At 44.8% G+C, this 12,245-nt stretch overlaps 1 protein-coding gene across 7 annotated transcripts in view; it reads right to left on the bottom strand.

The window, feature by feature from the left end:
• OXR1 (oxidation resistance 1) overlaps positions 1 to 12,245 on the bottom strand; it is a 262,839-nt gene that overhangs the window by 32,327 nt on the left and 218,267 nt on the right. The gene's annotated exons all lie outside the window — the stretch shown is intronic.

Genomic DNA, 12,245 nt, shown 5'->3' with positions numbered 1-12,245 from the left:
TCACTATAAAAATTCTAGTAGCCGGATCCGGATCCGTATCTTCACCAAAATCTAGTCATTTCGTCCTTGTCCCGTACACTACCTCGCTGCCAAATTTCGTCTGAATCCATCCACACCTTTTTGAGATATGTTGTTCACAGTCAGACAAACAAACAAAGAAAAACAGACAGGGGTGAAACGTTAACCTCCATCCACCTTCGGTGGTGGAGGTAAAAAGGATCAGGTTCTCATTTGGAATCCAATTCAACCATCTCCAAAGTCGCTCAGAAAAGAAGACCAGACATTCGTCATATAGGAAAGCATATGCCTGGTAGATTTTGCCTTGTGAAAGCCCTACTGATGGTCAGAGAGAAGACTGAGATTCAAGATGCTTGAGGAAATGAGAAGATGTTCAAAGAGTTTGGAAACAGTAGAAGTCAGAGTAATAGGACGGTAATTAGAAGGATTTAAATGATCACCCTTTAGAATAGGCTGTACGGGAAAGGTGATGGCATGTTTGTTTACAGGAAAAAAAAAAAAACAGAAGCGAAACTAGAACGCCACTCGGTAGAGCGCATACTCCCGCTGTGGGTCAAGTTGGAATAATACGTTTTGTTTAACATCCCCTCTCCGGACGAAGAATGGACGAAGGACGGGAACAGTGGTGAGTTTGAGGTGAAGGTGGAAGTGCATCAGGGGTCGGTACTAACAACAACAACAACAACAACATGCATTTTAAGGCCATGTTCCCTGCTAGAGCGGGGGTTAGCCTTGCGGTCCCCATGACAATCTTCTCCATTTTGCCATATTTTCTGCATCTCTCCTTGTTAACCCCCTTGCCCGCATTTCTTCTTCCACCATCTTTAGCCAAGTCTTTCTCGGTCTTCCCCGTCCTCTACTTCCTTCTACAATAACTTCCATCACTCTTCTCAACCAGTCACTTTCATCCTTCCTCAATACATGACCAAACCATCTCAACATGTTCCTCTTCACAGCATCAATCACAGGCAATATTCCCATTATCTTTCGCAATTCATCATTTGTCTTCCTCTCTCTCAACGATACTCCGCACATCCATCGAACCATTCGCATTTCCACCCTTTCCAGCCTTCGTTGCTGCTCTACGTTCATTACCCATGTCTCGCTCCCATAAATCATAACACTTCTCACACATGCAGCATACACCTTTCCCTTCAGCTTCAGCGACACTCTCCTCCTCATCAGCACGCCACTCAGTTCCCGAAACTTCTTCCATGCACATCTCACTCGAGCAACCGTAGCCGAGTCTGATCCACCTTCTCCATTCGGCATGTCTCCGAGGTAGCAAAATGTTTTCACACCTTCCAGCTTCACGCCGTCTCCAAGATCCAACTCAACATTTCCTCCATCTGCAGCTCCCTCTGTGCACACCTTACATGTGAATGTAGCTGCCACACTGGTTAATGACCCTCTCAGACCACTACATTTTTGATGAACCCACTCAGCACACATTGTACATTGAATGGAGTTCACTCCGACACCCTTCCTGCACACAGCACACGGCCACTTCCCAGTTCTTTCCACCTCACCACATGCTTTACCACTTGCCATCACCTTTGTCTTTCCGATATTCACCTTCAGACCTTTTGTCTCCATACATTCCTTCCACTTGTTCATCTTTTCCTTCAGTCCATTCATACTTTCCGCAATCAACACCAGATCATCTGCATACAACAACTCCCACGGTAAACCCTCCTTTACGGTCTGAGCCAGCACCTCCATCACAGCTACAAATAGTAGTGGACTTAGTACCGACCCCTGATGCACTCCCACCTTCACCTCAAACTCACCACTGTTCCCGTCCTTCGTCCTTACAGCTGTGCGTGCTCTTTTGTACATTGCCATCACTACTCTGATCAACCATTCCTCCACTCCTAACTTCCTCAATGCCCATGTCAATACTTTGCGTGGAACCCTATTGAATGCTTTCTCCAGATCAACAAACCCAAAAAACAACTTCTTCCTCTTATCCATGTACTTCTCCTGCAACTGCCTCACAATGAAAAGCGCATCTGTCGTTCCTCTTCCTGGCATAAATCCAAACTGCATTTCGTCGATCTTCACTTTCTTCCTTATTATCCTCTCCAACACCCTTTCCAATACCTTCATTCCATGCTCCAATAACTTTATCGCTCGGTACGAGCCACACTCCAGAGGGTCACCTTTCCCCTTGTATAGAGGGATGAGGGTACTCAGTTCCCAATCCACTGGAATGCGGCCTTCTTTCACCACCAGATTACAGATCTCTGTCATTCTCCTCACACCCCAACTTCCTGCTGCCTTCAACATATCTCCCACAACTCCCGTCGGCCCTCCCGCTTTTCCACTCTTCATTGCTTTTATCGCTTCCTCAACTTCCTTCTCAGTTATCTTCTCTGCCGGTCCTAAAACTGGGTTACTCTCTATGTTGCCATCCCATTCATTCTCTGTATTCAACAGCATTTCCATATATCTTTTCCATCTTCCTTTAATTCCATCTGGGTCGACAACGATTTGTCCCACTTCATCCTTCAAGCAACTCACCCCCATCACATCACACCTCTCTTTCGCTATGTGCTTTGCAATCCTGAATACTGCTTTCTGACCCTCTTCCGAATCCAAGCGTTCTCCGAACATTTTCCTACATGCCTCCTGCGCCTTTGCTACCTCTTTCTTTGCAGCCTTCCTGGCTGCCTTATAACTTTCATGCTCTGCTTTTTCTCCTCCCGTACCCTTCGCCTTCTGCCACTCTTTGAACTTCTTCCTCTTCTCGTCAATCCTCTTTCCAACCTCAACATCCCACCACCATGTTTCCGAGTGCCTCGGTGGTCCTTTTGTCCATCCACATACCTCACCAACGGCTCCCAACAGACTAGCTTTCATTGACATCCAACCACTTTCAAGCTCAACCACATCATCCTCTACCCTACTCAGCCTCTCTTTTAATGCCTCCCTTACTGTCACCTCTTTCAACCTCCACACCTTCATTCTCGGTTGGTACTTCACCCGCCGAGCTCTCCTCGCACCTTTCACCCTTATGTCGCAGACAACCAAGTGGTGCTGTGAAACAGCCTCCTCCCCCGGGATCACCTTTGTGTCCCGGAGGTGCCCCCTATCTCGCCGACGCACCATCAGGTAGTCAACGGTTGTCGTCGACCCACCTGACGTGTATGTAACAAGCTTATTGTCCTCTTTCTGGAACTGAGTATTACAAATCAACAAATCAGCTCCATCAGCAAACTCCAAAATCCTTTCACCTTCTCCATTTCTCACACCATATCCGTAACCCCCATGAACTCCCTCAAAACCATCCATACTCCTTCCCACATGTCCATTCAGGTCTCCTCCCACCACAACAACTTCCTCATCTTTCACGTTTTCCATCAGCTTCTCTATCGCACACCAGAACTTGTCCTTCTCTTCATTGCTTCGACCAACCTGCGGAGCATATCCCGAGATGACGTTCACCAAGAGCTTTCCAATCATCATTTTCACCATCATCAACCTATCACTCACTCTAGTCACACTCACCACACTGGCTACAAACTCCTCAGAAAACAGGACACCAACACCATTCACGCCCTCCGGGCACCCTTGCCACACAAACTTGTATTTCTGTCCCTGCCTACCCTTCACCATTCTCACACCACTTCCCTTCCATCTCGTCTCTTGCACACAACATATGTCCACTCTTCTTCTGACCAATACTTCCACCACTTCACCTGATCTCCCTGTCATTGTCCCCACATTCCATGTCCCAAACCTGAGAAACCGATCTCCACTTCGGGCTGCACCCTGCCCATATATACTTGTGATTGTCATGGTTCTCTTTTTGAGGCAATGTTTTTTATGGCCGGATGCCCTTCCTGACGCCAACCCTCTTAGTCGTCTCTTACGACACGCAGGGATACGGTGTACCTATTCTGACCAGGGTACACACTGGGAAACGTTTAAAACATGTAAATTCTGGGGGGCGGGGGGGGGGGCGTCAGCATCACGGCTGCGGTTTAAACATATTCCAACAATATCCAAACAGAACGATGAAAAAACAATCCGGGAAAAATCTCCAAGCGAGAACGTGGATTTGGGAAAGAAGGAGCAGAGGCGGAAGAAAACGAGATACAGGGGGCGGGGCACAAGCCGAGACGAGGAGGAGAGCGAACAAGCACGTGTCTGGGAGGAGAGAAAGAATCAATATAGAATTCTTTGTCTATGGAGGTGAGGTGAGGGGGAGAAAACAAAATATAAGAAACAAGCAATACAGCGAAGGAAATAACCCAAACCGACAAAACACCGACGGGGGGAGGGAAGCCCCAAGTCACCAGGCCACACACGAGGTATGACTCAGAAAACGATTAACTACACACAAGTTTGCACGAACCACAAACCAACACCAACTAGAAACACACAATAACACGTACACAGCAAAATAACCAGTGGAAATTTGACAAAGACAAGAATGGGAAAACACTCAAACTTCGATGCCGTGGAGAGCTCGAAGCAAGCCTCACTCGCCCGAGGAACCGGAAGAAGAAGGTCGGTACTAAGTCCACTACTATTTGTAGCTGTGATGGAGGTGCTGGCTCAGAACGTAAAGGAGGGTTTACCGTGAGAGTTGTTGTATGCAGATGATCTGGTGTTGATTGCGGAAAGTATGGATGGACTGAAGGAGAAAATGAACAAGTGGAAGGAATGTATGGAGACAAAAGGTCTGAAGGTGAATATCGGAAAGACGAAGGTGATGGCAAGTGGTAAAGCATGTGGTGGGGTGGAAAGAACTGGGAAGTGGCCGTGTGCTGTGTGCAGGAATGGTGTCGGAGTGAACTCCATTCAATGTACAATGTGCGCTGAGGGGGTTCATCAAAAATGTAGTGGTCTGAATGAATGAATGAATGAATGATCGTTTTAAGGTTCTGAACGGATTTGGATGAAAGTTGGTGGGATGATTGCCCTTGGGATAAGGAAGAATTGATTAGTTTTTGGAGAAGCTCAGGCTATTATTCCGGATCCAGGAATTTTTTGGGGAATTTTTTTTTCTGTTTTACTGCATTAAAGCTTTTATTCTTATTCTTAAATGATGTTTTTCTCCTCTAATTCCGAGATATATCAAAATTAATTCTCTGACAGTTAGGGCCTACTTTCGTTTTCATTTATTGTTTTGGGGAGAGGGGATGTTAAACAACAAACACAACAACAACATGCATTTTAAAGGCAATTTTCCCTGCTAGAGCGGGGTTTAGCCTTGCGGGCCCCATGACAATCATGGTTCCCTGTTTGAGGCAATTGGGTCTGAGAGGGTCATTAACCAGTGTGGCAGTTACATTCAAATGTAAGGTGTGCACAGAGTGAGCTGCAGATGGAGGAAATGTTGAGTTGGATCTTGGAGACGGCGTGAAGCTGGAAGGTGTGGAAACATTTTGTTACCTAGGAGACATGCTGAATGGAGAAGGTGGATCAGACTCGGCAACGATTGCTCGAGTGAGGTGTGCATGGAAGAAGTTTCGGGAACTGAGTGGCATGCTGATGAGGAGGGGAGTGTCGTTGAAGCTGAAGGGAAAGGTGTATGCTGCATGTGTGAGAAGTGTTATGATTTATGGGAGCGAGACATGGGTAATGAACATAGAGCAGCAACGAAGGCTGGAAAGAGTGGAAATGCAAATGGTTCGGTGGATGTACGGAGTATCGTTGAGAGAGAGGAAGACAAATGATGAATTGCGAAAGATGATGGGAATAGAGCCTGTGATGGATGCTGTGAAGAGGAACAGGTTGAGATGGTTTGGTCATGTGTTGAGGAAGGATGAAAGTGATTGGTTGAGAAGAGTGATGGAAATGAATGTAGAAGGAAGTAGAGGCCGGGGAAGACCGAGAAAGACTTGGCTAAAGATTGTGGAAGAAGAAATGTGGGCAAGGGGGTTAACAAGGAGAGATGCAGAAAATCAGGCAAAATGGAGAAGATTGTCATGGGGACCGCAAGGCTAAACCCCGCTCTAGCAGGGAAAATTGCCTTTAAAATGCATGTTGTTGTTGTGTTTGTTGTTTAACATCCCCTCTCCCAAAAACAATAAATGAAAACGAAAGTAGGCCCTAACTGTCAGAGAATTTATTTTGATATATCTCGGAATTAGAGGAGAAAAACATCATTTAAGAATAAGAATAAAAGCTTTAATGCAGTAAAACAGAAAAAAAAATTCCCCAAAAAATTCCTGGATCCGGAATAATAGCCTGAGCTTCTCCAAAAACTAATCAATTCTTCCTTATCCCAAGGGCAATCATCCCACCAACTTTCATCCAAATCCGTTCAGAACTTTTCCAGATATCTTGTTCACAAACACACGAACATACGAACACACATACGCACACACACACACGGACACGATCGAATGCATTACTCCCTGGCGGGAGTAATAAACTAACAAACACAGGTGCAAGTTCTGAAGCACACTCCTTCAGCACACTCCTTCAACATACGAGGAGGAATGCCATGTAGTCCATATACACTTTGCTTGTGTCCAGAGAGAGAAGTACTTTTTTGACTTTAGGAGAAGAAATTATCTATCTATAATTCCAGTAATCTCTGTGTGTGTGTGTGTATGTGTGTGTGTATGTGTGTGTGTATGTGTGTGTGTATGTGTGTGTGTCTGTGTGTTTGTCTGTGACCGCTGTTTCTCGACAACCACGGGTCCGATATACTTGAAACTTGCCAGGTATATTGCTGGGGACCTGAGGATGTGCCTTTTCAAGGTTTCATATTAATCGGAGAAGTAGTTACCGAGCTATGTCCAAAAAACGATTCAACCAATCAGAGAGCAGCGAGCTATCACGTGTGCCGAACGTGGCGAACAGACTCTGCCTCGGACGGCACATTTGAGAGCGTATTCATTTATTTCACGTTGGAAAACTATGTTGGCGCTATGTTGGCGTTAAACTATGTTTTAAAACTAATTAAAACTAATTTGCGATTCATCGTAACTGCGATATGCGACCTTCCGGACAGTCAAATGAGGACGTCACTTCCGGACTTACGGATAGTCATAGTGACGACGTACTGATGCTGAACGTGGCGAGCAGACGCTGCCTCGGACGGCACATTTGAGAGCGTATTCATTTATTTGACGTTGCAATCTGTGTTGATTGTTGTAAGGTACGATCGATTGTAGTACACGTTTATAATAACTCTGCCGATACAGGCCCGATTAACTGCAGCGCCATCCGAGCTGCGGCGTCGGGACGATACATTCATTGTACGGTCACATCACGCACTTACGGGCACGCCCTAGGGCTAGACTAGGAGTCATCTATCTATATTGGCAAGGAACGGGCACCCACGTACGGGCACGTCCTAGTATGAAGAAGCACATAATTGGTAAGTGGTGCATCAGAGGGAGATGGAATGTGAGAGTCATCCAATGAAGAATTAAAGGAGAAAAGAAAACTGAAAAGAGTTGCTTTGTCAGTAAGAGAGCTAGTGATAGTATCATCGGACTGGAAAAAGGAAGGAAAGGTAGAGCAATAGTGGTTGTTGGAAATACCGTTTTTTGGCTAAAGACCATATCTATTAATGAAGATGTATTAGTGAAGAAGAGGAAAGGTTGTCACACTTAGTTTGGATAAAGGAATGCGTCGCCTCACGAATAACATATGTGCAACTAGCAAAAGTACCCGGCGTTGATGGGTCACAATGAATCGCTTCCTGACGGGAATATGATAAACACAATCTGGGTCCATCATCTAGAGGGAATTTTAAAAATAGATCGCAGGTACAGTGGACTCTGATGCAGTGGAGCGACACCCTATCCCATGGAAGTCAGCCTCACAAACTGCTTATGAAGTGCCAGCTATGCTTCTGCAATTTAATAAACCATTCGTGTAAGACGATGACAATATTTTGCTCCTTCAGCTGACAGTTTCGTTGAGTTTAAGAAACACACACACACACAGTAACACACACACATAGTGTAACACACACACATAGTGTAACACACACACACAGTAGCACACACACACACACACACACACACAGTAACACACACACACACATAGTAACACACACACACACATAGTAACACACACACATTGTAACACACACACATAGTAACACACACACATAGTAACACACACACATAGTAACACACACACACATAGTAACACACACACACACACAGTCACACACATGCACATAGGAACACACACACACACACACACACACACACATAGTAACACACACATAGTAACACACACATAGTAACACACACACACACACATAGTAACACACACACACATACACACATAGTAACACACACACATAGTAACACACACACATAGTAACACACACACACACACACACACACACACACACACACACACACACACACAGTAACACACACACATAGTAACACACACACACGTGGTGGATTTCAGTCGAATCCCAGTGCCAGGGATTTTGTGCATTTGGCTCTGTTGCCAGGGCAGCCTTTGACTTTGAGCATTCTGGGAATTGAACAAAGCTGGCAGAAACGACCCCTCGCCTCCCTGTAACATAGCCTGTTGTTGAAGCTTTCAGGCTCCAACCTTGGGCAAAAGCTGCGTGGACGAGAAGATAGCTTTTCCCTTCCTAAACAGCCCCAAGTGTTATGCTTTTCGTCTCTTCTTTGAAGATTCCTTTCATTATTTCCTGTGCAGTATAAAAACCCTGGCCTGATGTGTTTTGATTGAGAAGCTGGTCCGTTCCTGGCTTATATGGCAGCTCTCCCATCTACATGTGTATCCCCTGGTACCTTTGATAAACTCTCCTGTAACTGTCTGAGTTTGGTCAAATTATCATCCCTGCGGGGGTGCTGGGGGGCGGGGGGTAAATCCCTAGCATAAACACACACACAAACACACACACACAGACACACACACACACACAGTAACACACACACAGTAACACAAACATAGCAACACAAACATAGCAACACACACAAACATAGTAACACACACACATAGTAACACACACAAACATAGTAACACACAAACACAGTAACACACACAAACATAGTAACACACACGAACATAGTAACACACACGAACATAGTAACACACACAAGCACACACAGTAACAGTGTTTGAAGCCTTACCGATGAAAAGTCACTCCTGCCTTTGTTCGTCCTCGTTCGTCACGATTGGTGCACCGGTCGGCAGCACACGACGGCATTTTGCCTTTAAGTACAGTAACACACACACACATATATAGTAACAAACACACACATACACACACAGTAACACACACACACACACACACACACACATAGTAACACACACACACACACACTAACACCCACACACATAGTAACACACACACATAGTAACACCCACATAGTAACACACACATCAGCACCGATCTCGTATACGATATAGCGAGATGCGTATATCTATCACCTGCACCGATCTCGTATAGCGAGATGCGTTTTACCTGACAAAGTAAAAAAAAAAAAAAAAAAACTAACACCAGAACGAGAATCCCAGCCTCCCTTAAATAAATGCTTATATACACTTAGTTATAAAATCGAAAGATATGGTAAATTGTCAGATTGCACTCCAGATTTGGACATTATTTAGTCCACAGCATCCAATCCTCATATCCGAATACAGATTTTGATGATATGCTTCAATTATGTAATGATAATAATCGATCGTTTTTCCAAGGCAAGGCACGTTTGAGAAGGCCGAAACAAAATGACTGCTTAAGAACCCAGCGAGGTGCAGTGGGCTGACCAAGATGGAGGGCCGCCATATTGGTAAACCACCACATGGGGTTTTTTCTTATGAGCACCTCGTTAATCATCTTCAAAAAGGATGTTATAACACACCCAAACACTCAGTTTTCATCGTAATCTGTTGGAGGTCCAGGTGTATGCATGCAAAGTTTGGGGCCGCTGGGTTTCATGGTTTTGGAGTTATGGAGGAGACAGACGGACAGACGGACACTGCCTTTTATTATTAGCTCACCTGAAACGAAGTTCAGGGGAGCTTATGCGATGGCGCGTTGTCCGTCCATCAGTCCGTCCATCCGTAAACACCTGAAACTTCTTCTCCGATACCGTTGATTGGATTGTGACCAAATTAGGCACAAATTATATTTGTTGTGTTGTAACTAAAGTTTGTTCACGACATTAAAAAAGAATCGTGGTCTAAGGGGATCAAAGTGGATTCAGGTTTGACCCTCCAAAAAAGGAATTTTGTTTTCTTCTCAGAAACTACACACACAATTTTGATGAAACTTGATCACAACCTTCACCACCCGTGATGTACCAAAGTATGTTAACGGCATTAGAAAAAATCTGCCCCTTTAGGGGTCTACGGGGGGGGGGGGGGGGTGGGGTTGCCCACCAAAATAGGTATTTGCTTTCTTCTCAGAAACTAGACATGCAATTTTGATGAAGCATCACCACAACCTTAATCACTCATGATGTACCAATGTTTATTCAAGGCATTAGAAAAATTGGCGTCTTAGGAGGTATTTAGGAGGTTGGGGGAGGGGAGATTGCCCCCCAAAATAGGTATTTTTTACCTTGTTTGTTTAAAGTCTTAGGATTATGTTGGTATGATTCTACATGCTGCCCTGTCTTCTAGCAACAATTGAAATTGGTTTAAAATACCCTGAGTCGGTGCAGTATACTGTTTATTCTACCAGGTAAGCGCCAGGGGTATTGCTCCTATTTTTATAGACAACTTTGAGCGGAGTCGAAGCCCGAATGCGAGTCAGAGGAAGAAGACTTTTTCCTGGTCAGATATGCCATATCCCTTGCACGAATGGCTGCAGAGCAGGTATGATTGAACCAGAAATTAGAAAAAGAGATATTCTTGAAAGAGAAGGCCAATTGCCAATACACAACAGATAAGAACAGTACACAGAGGGATATAAGCCTCCATTCCTGCAGCAATAACTTAAGCCATACGCTCTGCAGAGACAGAGGCAATACCTTTCCCACGGAAAGTCAAAATAGAATTTCCGTAAACGGGTCCAGTTAGCAGTATTAACGTGTCAATACTGGCATTCACAGAGAGCAGCTGGTGGAGGATGAGGAGTGGCAAGTTAAGACATGAACACAGGTGGCAAGTGAACACAGGTGCGTTGATTTTGGAATAAGCACAGATACCTCATTTGAAGCGGGATCGTGAGTGAAGGCTATACTGTAGTTGGAAATGTGAAAGAAGCTCACGAAAAAAACATTTGACGGTTGGATCTCAGAAGCAAGATATTAGGAGAGGTACTAACGAAATGGTGTTCAATATAAGAAAGGTTAGAAGAAAGACCACAAATGTTGGTGAAATGAATCGAAGAAGAGTCAGGTTTATGAGAAAGACAAGGGTCTGGGGAGTGACTGGTACTACGACTGCCTGAGCCATCCCTCTCATTGGCAGCAGAGACAGGCAGGACCCCAGAAATTACTCGCACCCCATCGTGCTAGGAACTAGGAGCCTCAAACTTGTTGGATTTTTCCATGTTAGGAATTAGTGTTTCATAAGAAACAGAAAGGAAAGAGAAAGAACATAAAGATATGGAGAGAAAATGAGTAGGATAAGTGCATGGTGCATGTGAGAAAGAGGCATCAAAGCTAGCCCCAGGTAGCGTGGTTTGCGCGAGACAGAAAGTAAGACCAGCAATCCTGACACGGAGGGTGCAAGATGATTCCGGGTACCACTTTAACGCTTCTAAGTCAGGGTGGTAATACTACCCTTGGCAATTGCTATCCACAACCTACTACCCAAAGCGCCATGGAACACAATTTGATATTTTCTGAACAAAGATCAGAATTTGATTCAAAAGTAGCTGCCATTAACACCAAATGTGAACTGACCTTGAAAGCTTATGCTCTATTGGACACAAATAAATTTAGCCCTGGATGTGGGATAGCCTAATTTACTTCTCAGGGGCTCATTTCATGTCGTGCCCATTTTGATGCACGATGACCAGAGCAACTGGGGCTCTTCCAGATGCACGCACGGCTTCTCCAGCACTTCTTGCAGTTTTCTGCCCATTAAGTGTGCTTCAATACTCTGCAAACTTGGCCAAATTAACTCAACAGCAGCCCCCTCATGGGTACCTGCTGGCCAAGGATTAGTGGCACCTCCAGATCGGGATCAAAAAGCATCTGTTACATTCATAAAGATGAAAAGGAAAAGTTTCTTCCTCTTGCATTTTACCCTCACAGTCAGAGAATGTCTCTTCCGTTGAATTTGATTTTGATCAAACAATCCAATCAGAA

Source organism: Myxine glutinosa, chromosome 11 (assembly GCF_964187855.1).
Source record: "Myxine glutinosa chromosome 11, kmMyxGlut1.1, whole genome shotgun sequence".
Taxonomy (NCBI): Eukaryota; Metazoa; Chordata; class Myxini; order Myxiniformes; family Myxinidae; genus Myxine; species Myxine glutinosa.
This window is presented reverse-complemented; position numbering and strand designations above follow the sequence as displayed.